Source organism: Mobula hypostoma, chromosome 10 (genome assembly GCF_963921235.1).
Source record: "Mobula hypostoma chromosome 10, sMobHyp1.1, whole genome shotgun sequence".
NCBI lineage: Eukaryota > Metazoa > Chordata > Chondrichthyes > Myliobatiformes > Myliobatidae > Mobula > Mobula hypostoma.
The window spans coordinates 6,361,479-6,379,173 of record NC_086106.1 but is presented as its reverse complement, the minus strand read 5'-3'; the positions used below and the strand labels follow the sequence as shown (position 1 = coordinate 6,379,173).

The 17,695-nt window shown below is 43.1% G+C and overlaps 1 protein-coding gene across 2 annotated transcripts in view; it reads left to right on the top strand.

Annotated features, from left to right (window-relative positions):
* The window catches only part of rab4b (RAB4B, member RAS oncogene family), an 84,587-nt gene extending 67,464 nt beyond the window's left edge, over nucleotides 1-17,123 (top strand). For both annotated transcript variants that reach the window (XM_063059942.1, XM_063059941.1), the window contains exon 8: nucleotides 9,490-17,123. The gene's annotated coding sequence lies outside the window, so the exon portion shown is untranslated. The remainder of the gene's footprint in view (nucleotides 1-9,489) is intronic.
* The last annotated feature ends 572 nt before the right edge of the window (nucleotides 17,124-17,695 follow it).

Here is a 17,695-nt window from a genome sequence, read left to right as displayed (position 1 = left end):
TAAACCTCCGGTTAAACCGAAAGCTACGGATCTCCCTCCGACTGAATCACCGGTGACTTTGGAAGCTATATCGGAGTTAATTCAGAGGGAAATTTCAACCTCTGTTAGGGAGATGATTCGTACAGAAATTATGGGCTCTGTTAAAGACCTGATTCATATGGAAATCTCAACTAAGTTCCAGAAAATTGCCGATTTAATTGATAAGATGCAAACATGTATTGCGGAACATCAGTCGGCTATATCTGGTCTTCAAAAATCCGCGCAACAAAGTGAGCTTAAGATGGGGAAAGTCGAAGAAACAATTAATGTAATGAAGAAGAAACTTGACTTTTTGACTTTTAAAAACTCTGACTTGGAATCTAGAATGCGACGGCAGAATTTACGAATGATTGGCGTCAGGGAAGCCGTGGAAGCTAACAACCCTATGAAATATTTCTCCCAACTTTTAAAAGATGCATTCCCTACTGTATTTCCTGACCAACCACCGCTACTGGATCGTGTTCACAGAATCCCATCATACTCGTCTAGGTCAGATAGACCTAGGCATGTTATCTTACGTTTTCATTACTTTCAAGATAAGGAGAGACTGTTTCGATTCGCTCGATCTAAAGGTTTCATTGATTTTTCGGATCTTAAGTTCCGATTCGTGGAAGATTTCAGTAAACCAATCTGGGACCAACGGGTCCGTTACAGATCCGTGATGTCGGAATTCTATAAGATGGATTTAAGACCAGCGCTGCTGTACCCTGCACGTCTAAGGATTCGCATGTTAGATGGAGCTCTTCGTTTTTTTGATTCTCCATCGGATGCCCAGAGTTATCTGGATCAACTTTCATCTTCAACATCTTAATTGCCTTTTTTTAATTTTCTCCGTTGATCGGAGGCTGTGAATTGGTTGGTTTTAACTTTTCTGTGCCCTATTTGGGCAGAAAAGTTTACTTTCGATTTCTTAATATGGCTGCTAAACTTTCTTTTTAACTGCGTCATTTCTTTCTTTTCCCAGGGGATTCTGGGTGGTTACTTCCCTTTTGTCATCTTACGTATTTCCTGTGCGGCCTTAAATTTTGTAGTTTTTTAAAAATTTTATTCTGTTTTGCTTTTTATAATCATTTTATGTTAATAATCCTATTTTTTTTGTTGCTGTGTCTATTCATGAGTTTGAGGTTTATTGTGGTTTTTTTTAATATATACTTTCCGGCTTTTGTTCTGTTCTGTGTGTATTTTAATTGAGCTAACTTTTTTTTACTTATTTTTTTTACTGTTTTACAATTAGCTGATCCTTTTCATATTTATACCTTTTTTTTAGGGAGCGTATACCGGAAGTCATGGGGGTAGTTTTAGCGCTTGCTTCTTTCTGGCGGGTCTGCTTTAGATTTCGCCTTGGGGTCCTGGGGTGGGGGGCGGTGGGAGGGGCTTCACGTTTTAGTTTGTTTCTCTTTGGGCTATATACATTATTGAAGTATTGGTTACGTCCTTTTCCCCGGTATCTTTTGTATGTTCTGTTTCCTCTCCGGGTCTGTGGGTCGCGCCTATTGTCAATCCTCCTTGTTATGGGTTGACTTTAGGATTTATGGAGTCTATTATTAATTTTGTCTCCTGGAATACTAATGGTCTTAATCATCCTATTAAAAGGAAAAAAGTTTTTAAAGTGTTCCGGAGACTTAAAGCACAAATTTTATTTTTACAAGAGACCCATGTACGGAGGGGGGACAGACTACGTTTTTTTAAATTTTGGAAGGGACAACAATTTCATTCGAACTCCAATGCTAAGATTCGAGGCGTCTCTATTTTTATAGACTCCTCAGTTACTTTTATACAACAGGATATTATCTCTGATCCGAATGGTAGATTTTTATTGGTTAGTGGTTTATTATTTAATAAAAAAGTAGTTTTGGTTAATGTTTATGCTCCTAATATGGATTGTCCGGAATTTTATAAATCATTGTTTGATCAGTTTCCGAATTTGAACGAGTTTTCATTGATTTGGGGCGGAGATCTTAATACCTGTTTATCTCCAGCTTTGGACCGTTCGGCTCCTTTACGGACTTTACCTAATAAATCTGCAAATTTGATTAATTTTTTCCTTTCTGATTCTGGGTCGACGGACATTTGGCGTTTTCTGCATCCTCAGGAAAAAGATTTTTCCTTCTTTTCACATGTTCATCATTCCTATTCAAGAATTGATTATTTTTTCATTGATTCTCGTCTCATTCCTTCAGTGATTAAATGTGATTATGATTCTATAACCATTTCGGATCATGCTCCACTTAAGCTTTCTATTAAAATTATGGCCAATATACCAAACAATAGACAATGGCGTTTTAATTCGCTGTTGCTTCAGGACTCGGACTTTGTTAATTTTATGAATGAACAGATTGAGCTTTTTTTTACAATTAACCATACAGAAGATATTTCGGTTAACACTCTTTGGGACACTTTTAAAGCCTATATTCGGGGTCAGATTATTTCGTATTCCGTTGCTTTGAGGAAGAAACAGAAGCAGGAGGAGATGGTAATTGTGGACAAGATTAAAGAAATTGATAAGAAATATGTTATGGCTCCTTCTGAGGAGCTATACAAACAAAGAACTGAACTTCAAATGGAACACAGTTTACTACTCTCGTCCTCGATTGTAAACCAATTAAAGAAAACAAGAAGTGATTTTTATGTTCACAGTGATAAAATTGGCAAGCTGCTGGCTAATCAATTGAAATCTAATTATGTTAAATCTCAAATCAATCAGATTTATAACCAAAATGATCGATTGATATTGGATCATGTGGGGATTAATCAAACCTTTTGTGATTTTTATTCTTCTTTATACCAATCAGAGTCTCCTCGAGATTCTAAATATATGAATGATTTTTTAGATAAGTTAGACTTCCCTCTGATTTCACAGGATATGTCTTCTTTATTAGATACTTCCATTACAATGGATGAGATTAAGAATGTTATTTTTTCTATGAATCTGGGGAAAGCTCCTGGCCCTGATGGGTTTACCGTTGAATTTTATAAATGTTTTGCTTCTTTATTGATTCCTTGGCTCTATAAGGTTTTTGAGGCTTCTTTGAAACTTGGTAAACTTCCGGAATCTTTTAATAGAGCATCAATTTCTTTAATACTAAAGAAGGATAAAGACCCTGCTCAATGTGCATCTTATAGACCAATATCTTTATTAAATGTTGATTCTAAAGTTTTTTCTAAGTTATTAGCAAATAGACTAGAAAAAGTACTTCCTTCTATTATTTCGGAAGACCAAACGGGTTTTATTAAAGGTCGTTACTCTTTTTATAATATTCGTACATTGTTAAATATCGTTTATACTCCCTCACAAAATGTTCCTGAGTGTGTTATTTCTTTAGATGCCGAGAAAGCTTTTGATAGAGTAGAATGGCCTTATTTATTTAAGGTGCTTGAAATGTTTAATTTTAGCTTGAAATTTATATCCTGGATTAAACTGTTATATTACTCCCCTGTAGCCTCGGTTCGTACTAACTCCTTAAACTCACCTTTTTTTCCTCTCTTTCGTGGTACTCGACAAGGCTGTCCTCTTAGTCCCCTATTATTTGATATTGCATTAGAACCTCTTGCAATTGCTATTCGAGAATCTTTAAATATTACTGGGATAACTCGGGGATTAAAGTCCCATAAATTATCACTCTATGCTGATGATTTACTTTTATATATTTCTAATCCTGAGAGATCCATTCCTGCTGTTTTAGAGTTATTAGCACAATTTGGTCTTTTCTCAGGTTATAAATTAAATCTTAGTAAGAGTGAACTTTTTCCGATTAATAAACATCTTCCCTTATATTATAAATTTCCATTTAAATTGATTAATAATTACTTTTCATATCTTGGGATTAAAATTACTTGTAAACATAAAGATTTATTTAAGACTAACTTTTTACCATTAATAGACCATATTACTCAACTTTCATCTAAATGGTTTCCCTTATATTTAACTTTGATTGGTCGTATTAATGCAGTTAAGATGTTTTTTTTGCCAAAATTTTTATATGTGTTTCAGGCATTACCAATTTTCGTTCCTAAATCTTTTTTTGATAAAGTTGACTCTAAAATTTCTTCATTTATTTGGCAGAACAAGAATCCGAGACTGGGTAAAATACATTTACAGAAAGCTAAGAGAGATGGAGGTTTAGCATTACCTAACTTTAGATTTTATTATTGGGCTATTAATATTCGACATATGAAATTTTGGTTACTTGACCGGGACATACTATTTATTCCTAAATGGGTAGCATTGGAATTACAATCTGTTCAGGGTTATACACTTGGTTCTATTTTAGGTTCCTCTCTTCCTTTTGATTCGAAACGTCTTAAGCAGGTCTCTAACCCGATAGTTAAATATGCTTTGCGCATTTGGTTTCAATTCAGAAAATTTTTTGATCTTAATCAATTCGGGTTAGCGATTCCTATTTTAGGTAACATATTTTTTCCTCCCTCTTTTACGGATCGCGCTTTTCAAACTTGGAAGACTAAGGGTATTTTACGGTTTTTGGATTTATTTTTAGATGGTTCCCTTATGTCTTTTGAACAATTATCTAATAAATATAACTTATCAAGAATACATTTTTTTAGATATTTACAAGTTAGAAATTTCCTAAGTACTATACTTACTTCCTTTCCAATGCTTCCTCCTATATATATTTTAGATTCGATAATTAACCTTAATCCATGTCAGAAAGGTGCATCGGCTATGATTTATAATATTATTATGAAACTTAGGAAAGCTCCATTTGATAAGATTAGGGTAGATTGGGAACAGGAATTGGGGCTTACCATTTCTGTGGATGATTGGGGGCAGATTTTACAATTAGTTAATACTTCCTCTATTTGTGCTAAACATTCCCTAATTCAATTTAAAGTGGTTCATAGAGCACATATGTCCAAAGATAAGTTAGCGCGTTTTTACTCGCATATTAATCCTTTCTGTGATAGATGTTCGGGGCAGATAGCCTCTTTAACTCATATGTTTTGGTCTTGCCCTACTTTGGAAACTTTTTGGAGAGATATTTTCAATATTATTTCTAAGGTATTAAATATAGATATCTCTCCTCACCCTATTACTGCTATCTTTGGACTACCTAAAATTTCTAGTAATCTTTCCCCTTCAGCCCGTAGAATGATTGCATTTCTTACTTTAATGGCGAAAAGATGTATTTTACAACATTGGAAAGAGCTTAATGCTCCAACTACCTTTTTTTGGTTTTCTCAGACGATTTTATGTTTGAATCTGGAGAAAATTAGAAGTAACCTTTATGATTCTTCATTTAAATTTGAACAGATTTGGGGACCTTTTATTCGATATTTTCATTTAATGTAATATTTACCCTTCTTGTTTTCTCTTCACTGTTTTAATGGAGGTCGGGATTGAGGACGTGATTTTAAGTTTAACTCTGTTTGGTTTCAAGTTAGCCCATTGCTTTGCTTTGCTTTTAGTTAGTTGCACGGTGGGTTTTTTTTTTGGGGTTTTTTTTTTCTTTTTTTCCATTGATATATATAAAATCTAGTATACTATTATGTTATCTTGGTTTCTTATGCTTAAATTACATTGTTTGTAGTATTTTCTTTTTGGTATTGTTATCTTTTGGAATTTTATTATACTTTAACATTGTATTAATGTTTATATGGCTTACCTTTTTTGTATACTTACTCAATAAAAAGATTTAAAAAGAAAGAAAGATTTGCATCAACATGCACTGTCCCAACCCTGGGGATGTTTGATGGGGCACTGTAGAGACATTTACTCTGTATATAACCTGCAAGTGTGTCATGGGACAGTATGCAGGAAGGAATAAACTCTTTTCGGGCTTCCAGCCAGGTACAAGTATCGATTTCAACTGACGTTTCAATGACAAACTCTGCCATCTTCATCAGGGATGATGCCTGGGCATGTCTAGTCCAGTGGTAATTATACCCCTGTAGTCCATCCCTCCTAATCCAATCAGGCTTCCACTGTCCCACCTTGTTTGCAATCAAATTCCAATTCTTACTTCGAGCGAGACCATTGTCTTTGTTAAAATTCTTTTCCTCTAGTTTTATTTCAATGGCAGTCGCAAAAGCCATCGGTGTGGCACATTTGTTTTGTGCCATGGAAGCCAATCCAATGGCAATTCTGAAAGCAATGTTCTGCTACCGAAAATTTCTCCGGGTAACCCAAATGGATTCACCTCCTGTGCTCCTTGATGCAGGTTTCCACCGTGCATCCCATCTGGCCAATAAACGCCATCCAGGCAGAACACGCAGTGAAAACCCGCATAAAGGAACACAGGAGATGTATCCGTTTGAGTTACCCAGAGAAGTGTGCAGTACAGGAAACCATTGAAATAAAACTAGAGAAAAGAATTTTAACAAAGAGGAAGGTCTCACTCTAAGTAAGAACTGGAATTTGGTTGTAAACAAGGTGGGACAGCAGAAACCCGATTGGTTAGTCCTCATCCAATCAGTAGGGATGGACCAGGGGGGTATAAACACCACTGGACTAGACATGCCCAGGCATCATCCCTGATGAAGATGGCAGAGTTAGTCATCGAAAAGATGGTTAAAATCGATATCGGTACCTGGCTGGAAACCTGAGAAGAGTTTATTTGTTATATACACCAGAAAGCGCCAGATCCTTTTTCAGTATAGACTGAACTTTACTTAATCAGTGATTCTGTCCTGGGAGTGTGTGATGGGACAGTGTAGAGGGAGCTTCACTCTGTATCTAACCCGTGTTGTCCCTGTCCTGGGAGTGTGTGATGGGACGGTGTGGAGGGAGCTTCACTCTGTATCTAACCCATACTTGTCCCTGTCCTGGGAGTGTGTGATGGGACGGTGTAGAGGGAGCTTCACTCTTTATCTAACCCGTGCTGTCCCTGTCCTGGGAGTGTGTGATGGGACAGTGTAGAGGGAGCTTCACTCTGTATCTAACCCATGCTGTCCCTGCCCTGGGAGTGTGTGATGAGACAGTGTAGAGGGAGCTTCACTCTTTATCTAACCCATGCTGTCCCTGTCCTGTGAGTGTGTGATGAGACAGTGTAGAGGGAGCTTCACTCTGTATCTAACCCGTGCTGTCCCTGTCCTGGGAGTGTGTGATGGGACAGTGTAGAGGGAGCTTCACTCTTTATCTAACCCATGCTGTCCCTGTCCTGTGAGTGTGTGATGAGACAGTGTAGAGGGAGCTTCACTCTGTATCTAACCCGTGCTGTCCCTGTCCTGGGAGTGTGTGATGGGACAGTGTAGAGGGAGCTTCACTCTGTATCTAACCCGTGCTGTCCCTGTCCTGGGAGTGTGTGATGGGACAGTGTAGAGGGAGCTTCACTCTGTATCTAACCCATGCTGTCCCTGCCCTGGGAGTGTGTGATGAGACAGTGTAGAGGGAGCTTCACTCTTTATCTAACCCATGCTGTCCCTGTCCTGTGAGTGTGTGATGAGACAGTGTAGAGGGAGCTTCACTCTGTATCTAACCCGTGCTGTCCCTGTCCTGGGAGTGTGTGATGGGACAGTGTAGAGGGAGCTTCACTCTGTATCTAACCCGTGCTGTCCCTGTCCTGGGAGTGTGTTATGGGATGGTGTAGAGGGAGCTTCACTCTGTATCTAACCCGTGCTGTCCCTGCCCTGGGAGTGTGTGATGGGACGGTGTAGAGGGAGCTTCACTCTGTATCTAACCCGTGCTGTCCCTGCTCTAGGAGTACGTTTTGGAACAGTGTAGAGGGAGCTTTACTGTTTCTAACTTGTACAGTGCAACTTGATTAGAATGTCATGATTTTGAAAATAGATTTTCCTTCCTCTTTGGGCCTTGATGTAATTATATTTTATCTTTAGCTTTCCAGCCCCACATTTTTGCTTTAATATCATTGTTGGATGAACATCAAGAGGAAAATTGTGTTAGTTGCGTTTGACCTTTTCTAGAGATTCTTTAGGCGCCATTTGTAGCCATGATGAGTTAAGCCCACATAAAACGAAGATCAAATAGGTTTGTCCTATAGACAGAGATTGAGGAAGATTGGCCTACACCCAATTTGGAAGAATGGACTATTCTGGATTCTGGGAGGGATTGACAAGGTAGACACTGAGAAATATTATATTTAACTAGTGAGCATATATCTGAGGCAGTGTCCCAGGATAAAGGACACGGTGACGGAAATAATCTTCCTGAAAGCTCTTGAACCTTTGAAATTCTCTCCTCTGGATGCTGAGTTGCTGAATATAAGGTAGTTATGAGAAGGTAAACTGTTGAATATCATTATGACTTGGTAAACGAGTGGATAAGGCCGGGGCAGGTAGATGTAGTGCCTAGGACAAGTAACTGAGCACTGCCGTCCCACCTGGGAATTAGTCATTGTGTGCTTGGAGGATTGAGACAGTAACACGCGAGTTCCCAACCTGGAGTTCGCGGACCCCTTGCTTTATGGTATCGGTCCACAGCATAAAAAAGGTTGGGAACTGTTGAAGTGACACATGCCTTTAGTGCAGTAAACCACTGGCACTGTGTGGTAAATGGGAATGGCTCACCCTTGACCTCAGGTGAAATTAATGCAGAATATTCAAATAGAGCACTCTCACTCGTCACAGCCCTTCGAGGTTTACGGATGTGTACAGGGATATATTTTAAGTTAAAGAAAGTATCCCAAGGCAGAAATGGCTAATACGTGGTGATTGGAGTAAAGTGTTGGGGAGGGGGGTGTGGGAGGTAACTTTTTGCACAGAGAGTGGTAGATGCATCGAGCGCTCTGCCAGGGGAGGGGGTAGAGGTGGCACTTACGAAACTCTTGATTGGCACGTGGATGATAGAAAAATGGAAAGCTGTGCAGGTGGGAGGGGTGGGATTGATTTTAAAGTAGGTTATAAACCCAGCTTGACGTTGTTGTCTGAGGAGCCTGTAGTGTGCTTTGTGTCCTATATTCATCCAACAGTTACAAGATCAGTGTAAGGTCACTTAAAACTGAGGTTGGTAGCAACTTCTCGTAGAGGGTAGTGAATCTCCAGAACTCTACAGTAAAGGATTGTGCAGACTATATCATTTAAAGTGGATGTAGATAACATCTGAAAGCTGTAGATAAATTTTATAAAGATGACGGAATTTATTTATTGATTGATTGATTGCAGCGCGAAATAGGCCCTACCAGTCATTCGAGCTGTCCTGCCCAGCCCAGCAATCTTCTGATTTAACCCTAGCCTACTGACAGGACGTTTTACAATGACCAATTAACCTACCAACCAGTACGTCTGTGGACATACGGACTCCTCTCAGATTATGTCGGAATTGAACTCCATACTTTGACCTGTAATGGCATCGCGCTAACCGCTACCCTAGCATCTGCCCCACGGTTGAGACGCTGCAGTGCAATTTTACAAAGCACTGTTCGGCACAAGGTCCTGGGGCAAAGGGCCTGTACTGTGCTCTGTTCTGTATTCAACTTGTTTAATCGTGTTTGGAAATAACGCCTGACCTCTCTCTCTCTCTCTCTTCTCTCCCGACAGTGCTGCAAGTTGATCGGTTTGACGGAAACCTTACGACCAGGGGGTGAAGCACTGGCCTTGGTTGGTTTATCTGGGGGGTTGGTGCCTTGCCTTGAGGTCTAATGACCCAGTGATCCTCCTTGTACAGTATACTGTGTGTCATCTGCCTGTTCAGTGAGCAATCCTCCCAGTTCTAATGTTTTATATAACTGTATCCCTATTGGTTAGCTTTCCTAGCCACATGACTCCACAGGGTGTAAAGATGGAAAATAATATCCTCTTTTTTTTTCCAAAAAGAGACCACACAAAATGTGTCTGTGTGTGGAATGGTTTAGATTCTCCCATTTGGGCTGTTTAATTTTTATTTCAGTGAAGGGTAATGCTACTTAAACCCAAGACTATACTGGTAAACCCTGTGCAATAGACTTTATTCACCACCCACCATTCTGAGTGTAATTATTAGTCAAATTGGTCAATGTAGATAGATTCATTCCATTCTCACCTAATCGCAACCTATTGTGCTTTAGCACGAGCTGCACAATAACATTTAATTTAACTTTGTTTGACTATTGCCAGCATTATCAATCCCAAATCTGCGTGGGTAGCACTATTTTTTTTGCACTGGGTGAATTGGTTTCTCGTTCTCTCATTTTAATCATCAGGGGTGGTGCGCAGCCTGCTGACCCAAAATGCTGTCTCTAGTCCCGACTTTCAGACCTGCCTCCTCCTTCCCTGATAACCTTGCGTATCTGAGACAGAGCGAGGATGCTCCTCTGCCGAGTTTCTCTTACCGTGTTGTACCCTGTCCCCTTTGCGCTGTCTTGCATTGCAAGGGTTGGATTTTGAGCATCAGAGACGGCAAGGGAGACCGTTCAGGCCGATCGTGACCAAGTGCGCTGTCAGTCCTCTGGCTTCCTTGTCACGCTTCCCAGGCGTGTGACAAGCTCCCAGTCACGGTCCTGATGCAGCTATTTGAGGACGGGAGTCCCAGCTTCCCAAGAAATATGAAGGAATTCCTCTAATTTGAAGGCAAGCGTTTAGTGCTCGTTGGGTTGGGTGGGGGTGGTGCTGATTCTATGACAGTTATCTTGAGGATGACCTACCCCTTGGCCCCACAGAGTTCACAGCCGGTTATGACCTCAGTCTGTGACTGAACGTGGCAGTGGTTGGGTTGGGTTGTCCAGGTCCTGATGTGTTCCAGTATAAAGGCCACCTACATTCCTGTACTGTCCAGAGTATTGAGGATGAGCCTCCAAGTCTTCTTCTCCAGCACTGGGAACAGTTCCTGGTATGATGGTGGATGGCCACTGCGACTGGTTTAGCATTTTCAACAAGCAGCCGCCATCCCCTGCAACTGCCTTTAGAATTGGCAGGCTCTTCACCGCCCCACCCCAGCAATGCCGCCGATGACTAAACCTGAACCCTGCGGTCGTTCAGCGTTACCGTACAAGTGGCTCCATCCACCTTCAACATTTCATCCATGAGCCAATAGCTGGTTTTACTGTCAGTCTCAGCTGTACATCCCTATCGCCCCTCTCCCCACCAAACTCGGAGCAACTGAAGAGCAAAAAGTTTACTGTACTAAGGATCCCTTTCAGGGGTTCCCAATCCACGGACACCTTGCTTAATGGTAATGCCAAGGCTTCGATTGGGGGAAGAAAGTCAAGCTGTTCCTCAGCCAATCCTGCTTCCTACGAATCTCCTGTCCCCTTGCCCTTGTTGCATTAGCTGCTGCAGTGTTCCCAACCAGATTATTTTCTGCTGATTTACCACGGCACACTCCAAAGATGGGTCTAACCTGCCTATACATATCAGACTAGTGGAGGGACATTCCTTGCCGCGCAGCTATTGTCACGAGGACAGATGGATGGGGGCTACAGGGAGACTGAAACAGTTGCTCACAGCAGGCAGTTCCATTTAACACACTAACTCTAAGTTCCTTGAGCTTTAGAGTTGAGTAAACCTTTCATGAATTGGGTGTTGGCTGGGGTCAGGGTCGTCACTGGCAGTTGCAGCACCCACGATCTGGTAGATGGGCAGAGAGCAAAACTGAGCTCGCACCTTGTGTCCCAAGTATGAGTAGCCCTGTAGCATTCAATGTCTTTGTTCAGACTGGACGAATGACCACAGCTAGAGTAGCAGAGCAGTCTTTGACCTTAGAACAGTATCCAGTAAGAAATATCAATATTCTTAATGGCCAGGGAGAGGGGTTCAGGCAATGTATAGACTGCAACCTTTTGTTTATTTCTGTGAAATGTCCTCACCAGTTCTTGTTCCAATTGGGCCTTTTGACCACTCCAACCCTGCCAACTGCAAAGTGGTTGTTAAATATCTGTGGACACTTCTGAGGGGCTTCTAAAGGGCCATAATGCCTTGTTTTCTCAGCTACGCTTCCCCAGGAAGCATTCCCTCGGATGCAGGAGTTTTGTTCCATCGTAATTTCAACCTGATGTTGTCAGAGCGTTGAGCAATGTGCCACAAAATAGGCCTCCATCCTGCAGGATTCGCTGTTGGACAGTACAGTGTACCCATATGTTACACCTCTAGGAATTGAGTTGTGTTTTTCAGCCTAGTCCAATCCTCACCTCATCTCCACATGAACCAAAGGTCATAGCTGGTCTCAGTTGAGCAACCAAGCCCAAATTCAGAGAATCCCACTTGAGTGCACCGTCCCTGGGACAAGAAATTTCGCCACACGTGTGTTGGCCAAATCCAGATGCAAATTGTCTTTTCCAGAAATGGGAAGAATAAGGATTCGGAACGATAGTGAGCACTGCTGTTGTAATCTACCTGCACTGTATCTCTGCACCCATTCTCCCCGATTCTCTCTCACTCCGCCTCTCCCTCCTGCTTCCACCCATCCCCCTCTCATGTTGCTCCCCTCCCTTGTCCTCTCTCTCTCACACAGACATAATTTATCAATAGTAATTATCACCAAACGAGACCTCCCCTCAGCAGACTGTCCATCAATCTGTTGCTCCCCTCTGGGACGAGAGAGCAGGTTTTGGAATATATATCAAACTGAGGTAGCAAGTGATGGCTGGAAGTAAGCAAGCAGGAAGGTACATATCAGACAGTTGTATATAGTTTATATACCACATAGATCACATATGGTATATAGACTATATATGCATTCTATCATCTAGACCAGGGGTTCAACGTTTCTAAGTCATTGACTAATACCATTAAGCAAGGAATCTGTGGACCCCAGGTAGGAAATCCTGATCTACTGTATATGAACGCATTCCATTTCAGTGCAGACACACGCCAGGGGTTGCGATAATGATTAAAGCGTGCAGTTCAGTACCGGCAGTTTATGATGTCGCCTGACCTCGAGTGTGTTACAGGATGGTTTGATGCGTTTCCTGGTGAGGTGCCCAGCTGTTGGATGCTGTGCCCTCTGCTTCCCGCTGCTGGTTTCCTCTCCGCCCCTCACCTTCCTGAAGAGGCGAAGGAAGTCTGCATCCGCTGCCTCCCACGCCAGCCCTCGCGTTAGTGTGACCAAAGCACGCTGGGTTTCTGCGTTCGTTCACCGAGGAAACGGCCAGTCCCTGTGGCAGTGTTTGAGGGTAGACGCTGTCCTTTGAGGAATGGTGCAAGCTCCCCGAGTCGGTCAGTCAGGCAGGGCAGCAACTGGGTCGGTGGCTGTCAGCTGGACCTTGGCCTTTGGCAAAAGCAGCTGCAGCCTCTGCTTTCGGGACCGAGGCTGATGGCCGATGCGTGATCCTTTCTGACTGCCCCTCACGTTGAACAGTGAGCTTTCTAACCTTACCAATGTCACTGGTTATGCGCTACATGACGCTGGTACATTCGAGACCCACCTTCCCCTCCCCAGACCTGGAAGAACTGCTTTTAGATTTCTGATGCTTGATGAGTCGCAACGAGGCCCCTTGAATTATCCAGCTGCCTGAAACCCTCCCATGTGAGGTTATCACGTGGAACTGCTAACTTTGTGCTTTCAGACAGATGCTAACTGCAGTTGAAATTCATACCTAAGGAAGTCATGTCGTATTTAACACTGTCACTGTAACTAGACACTCCTCTCCGTTCCCAAACGCCTCTGTAGTCAAATTCAATACATTCCATGCAACCGCGTTTTCTATCACATTCTTTTCTCTTGCTTTTTTATATCACCACCTTCCCCGTCCTTGGTCCCAACTAAAAATGCCTCCAAAGTCTTACATTTCGTGAACACCTTCCAGTTGTAGGGAGGGCCCACCGAACGATAAAGCAGCCTTCTCCGATCCCAAGAAGCGCTTGCAGAGATAAACCTGAACTGTAGTTTCCCTCAACTGATGACAGTGTTTCACTAACCAAAGGAATTTCACCTTAATCTGAAATTTGAGTCATTTTTGACCCTATTTTTAAAATAATAACTCTTAAGAGCATCTTATCAATTAATAATTCCAGTATCTCTTAAGAGCATCTTACCAGCAAGTTTGTATTCAGATTTTACTGACAGTGGAACTACCTAATTATTAAATAACTCAGTGTTGTTTACTAATTAGACAGTTGGTCTGGCACATTTCGGGAAGGAAGTGAAAGGAGTAACTGTTTCCACTAGTTCAGCTTGTCAGAGACCAGCTGATTATTTGTGCATTGGGTCATTTACTGACCCTGCACGCCGCATCGGGTGCAGCGCGTCTACAGCACACCACTGGGCGGCTATCCCACCACAGTGCAGGTCAGACCGAGCCTCAGGAATTCTCCCGCGCCATTGCGTGAAGACCAGTCAACAGTTGCAGTACAGTGCCCGTTGGCCATTGTTGGGGGTGCAAAGAGTAATTTATGGAGCTGGCAGGAGGGTGGGGGGGGCCAGGTTTCGTCACCAAAGCATGCAGGCTGTCTTTGTTTAAATGTGCTCTTGCCCTCAGCCCACAAAAGAGAGATTGCGCTCATGTGGTTAGCCAGCTACTGAATGCTCCCTACAGGCCATGCAGTTCACTCACGTAATTTCGCTTTTTCTGGAAGCTTTTCCCTTTGAATTTGCTTCTGATTTTTTCCCCTCCTGAGATCCGGTGCACACACAGATTCCTCTCACTCCTCTCCCACATGTGGTGACGTTCGGGGGGGGTTTACCTTGAGATGAGAGCATTACACAAGCCCCCCCGGACAACTCAGAAACATGGACTGAATCTAAGTCCGTACTTGTGTCACCATCATGTTGAGATAAAGAACAAGAGCCTATCCGTGGCCAATACCCTTTTCCTGCTGATGCCCGGTGCTTGCTTGGATACGGTTACATTGTTTTAAATAACTTTGCCCAGGAGCACCCACAAGGCAGGTCTCTCTGATCTGTGCTGTCAGTGGAGCAGAGAGAAGGGACTCCAGAACTTGGGAGGAGGTTTGGATGGAAGAAATATCACAACAAGGTTGGCGTGATGCCCCCTGGAGTTGAACGTCTTGCTGGCTCTCCATATTAACAGCAAGAGTGACTACTTTAGAAGCCTCTGGCTGGGGTCCCTTCCCTCTGACACAGGAGGAGGATAAATGCTTGGATGAGGGAGGAAGCACCACAAAACCTTTTTCCATAAAATACAGGAATCTTACCCTGACGCACCATAAACCAGTTGCTCTCCAATCAATCAGACCACTCCCCCACCCCCACCACCTTGATTCCATGGATCTTCCAGTAATTTGCCGTACATTCTCAGAAATGGGATTCAAAGACTTTCTTGTGGTCTTCCCTGGAGCTGCTGTTTCTTCTCGCTGGAATTCCAGCAGATTCCCTGACTGCCGGGTTTAAAGACAACCAGAACCATTGTGAGGTAGCTGTTGGCGTACTGCTTGATGGGTTCTGTGCATTTGGAGCATATCTGTAAATAGGTTTGCCTTTTCTTTCCCATTGGTGTTATTTATTCTTGCCTACATGGCTGTGTTTATTTGCCACACGTCAAAGTGTCTGCACAAAGGAAGTTGGTGAGACCCAGGTTGGTAGCTGGACTTAATGGAGTTTTGTTGTGTTTTAAGGCTGTTGTTTCGCTGGTGTTTTAGCACCCGTCCGTAGTGTTGTTTGAAAGGGGCTGGTGTTTTAGCGCCCGTCCGTAGTGTTGTTTGAAAGGGGCTGGTGTTCTGTGCTTTGCAGTTCCGGATGCCTGTGTGCCACAGTCCCCTTCAGAGCTGGACATGCTCCCCACTGCCTGCACAGGTCATGTTGGCCACTGTCCCTGTCTCTCTTGGACATGGATTTGTAAACACTGGTGGATTTAGATGGTGTGTGGGGACAAGATAGCTCAGAGCAAGCAAGCCCACCTCCCTGGCGAAAACAGCTGAGAGAGAGAGAGGAGGGGCTCACCATTCCCCAGTGCCTCTTTACATCCGGCCCTCTGTGTCCATTAGAGTCTCCCTCATTGGCTGTGGCACGAGAACCACATGACTTGAAGCTTCACTCTGATTGGAAGGATCACCGAGCGAAGTGCCGTAAGACCAGTGACCCTGGTTCTAAGTTTCAGAGTGCGCAACAAGGTCATCTCCAGCCAACTGCATCTCCTCCATGAGTCTCCCTCATTCTTCCCTCACTCCCACACCATCTGCTGAGAGCCACCACTAGACAGGCATTCAAGCTTTCTGATTCCACCCCCAACTCCCCACATCCATGCCATCTAGAGCGACACATACCTGCATTTCTTTTTCATATACCACATTCACCAAGAAAACAGGGACTCCTGTGTAAAGCAGAGACCAGGAGACCATCCTTGCTGACAGGCTCTGGGAATGACTTCCCTGTTGGCAATCCAGTGCCAGGGATGTGCTGAGGGACAGTCTAGTCAAGGCCCTCAATGCATCCCTGGAATTGGCTAACAGTGAACTTCGAACTCTGACACAGGATTGCCAAAGAGGGAAGTCGTTTTCCCAAACTGATCTCATCCCTCCAAAAAAAAACATACAATTCATGAAAGGCGGCATTGAAAGAAAATGAACCATTTTCTTTCATCCCGGGAGGGCTCACGGTCCTGAAGCTTAGCTTCCTTATCCTGGTAAGCGTAGGGTCCACTTGGATCTCCTTAGCGTGAGTGTCGGAGAGTGAAACTGGGGAAGGTGTGTGGGGCCGAACACAATGACATCCATGTTGAAACATCCTGACACAAGTCTTGAATAAACATCACCCATTCCTCTTCCTCCCGCCTTGGCAAGAACACACCTTTCTGTTCTGAGCTGAAGGTATAAAACCAAAAATCAAACTATTCCCCCCCCCCGTATTCTTTTCTGTCCCGTTCAAGTAATTTATTGAAATTGGAATTACTCAGTGGAATAGCAGCTATCTCGATCTATTCTGTGTGTTAATGCCTGACTGTTAAAGGAGTGTCAGTGGAATTAAATGGAGACAGGTTGCTGTGGCCTTGTTAAGGTACGTGATCTACAAAATAATAACCCATTGTGTCTTGTGCCTCTCAGTAAGTGTGTGGAGAGCATATGCACAGAGACTGCACTATAAATCTTATTTTGAAAAGCACTCGTACTGTGATTTGGGGAAAGATTAAATCTCCACTGATTCCTTGTGTTAAATTGTTTTTTTGTTTTGATTTTGTGTTTTATTTTTGCTTATACGTGCATTCATACATGTCTTGCAACTTGTTGCTAACAGCACGTTGCCTCAGATGTACCAGATTCCTGTAACAAAGTCTTTGATTTCATTAAAACACCTTAAAATTGCATTGGCACTCTGTTGCTGCTTCCTGTTTTTTGGGGCTGGGGCTGGGGCTGTCTGTGGTGTGGGCATGGTTTGCGTACGTGGAACAGTGACGGGGAGGTGGGGGGCATATGGAATCACGCCATCCATAATTGGTCAGTAGGCTCATTGGTCATTGGTCAGCGGCACAGCTCAAAGGGCAGGAAAGGCCTAATCCACGCTCTATTTCAGTAATAACTTGTCAGAGTCCTTCCTCATTGCCTGGACCAATTTCTGGAGTTTCCTCCCAACAGCACAGAGAGAGCACCTCAAAACCACAATGTCCAGAAGACCGGAGCAGAATTAGGCCAATTGGCCCATCGAGTCTGCTCTGCCATTCATTATCCCTCTCAACCCAATTCTCCTGCCTTCTCCCCAAAGCCTTTGATGCCCTGGTTAATCAATAACTCATCAACCTCTGCTTTAAATATACTCAACGACCTGGCCTCCACAACCATCTCTGACAATGAATTCCACAGATTCCCCAGCCTCTGGCTAAAGAAATTCCTCTTCTTCTCTGTTCTGAATGGACGCCCCTCTATTCTGAGGCTGGGCCCG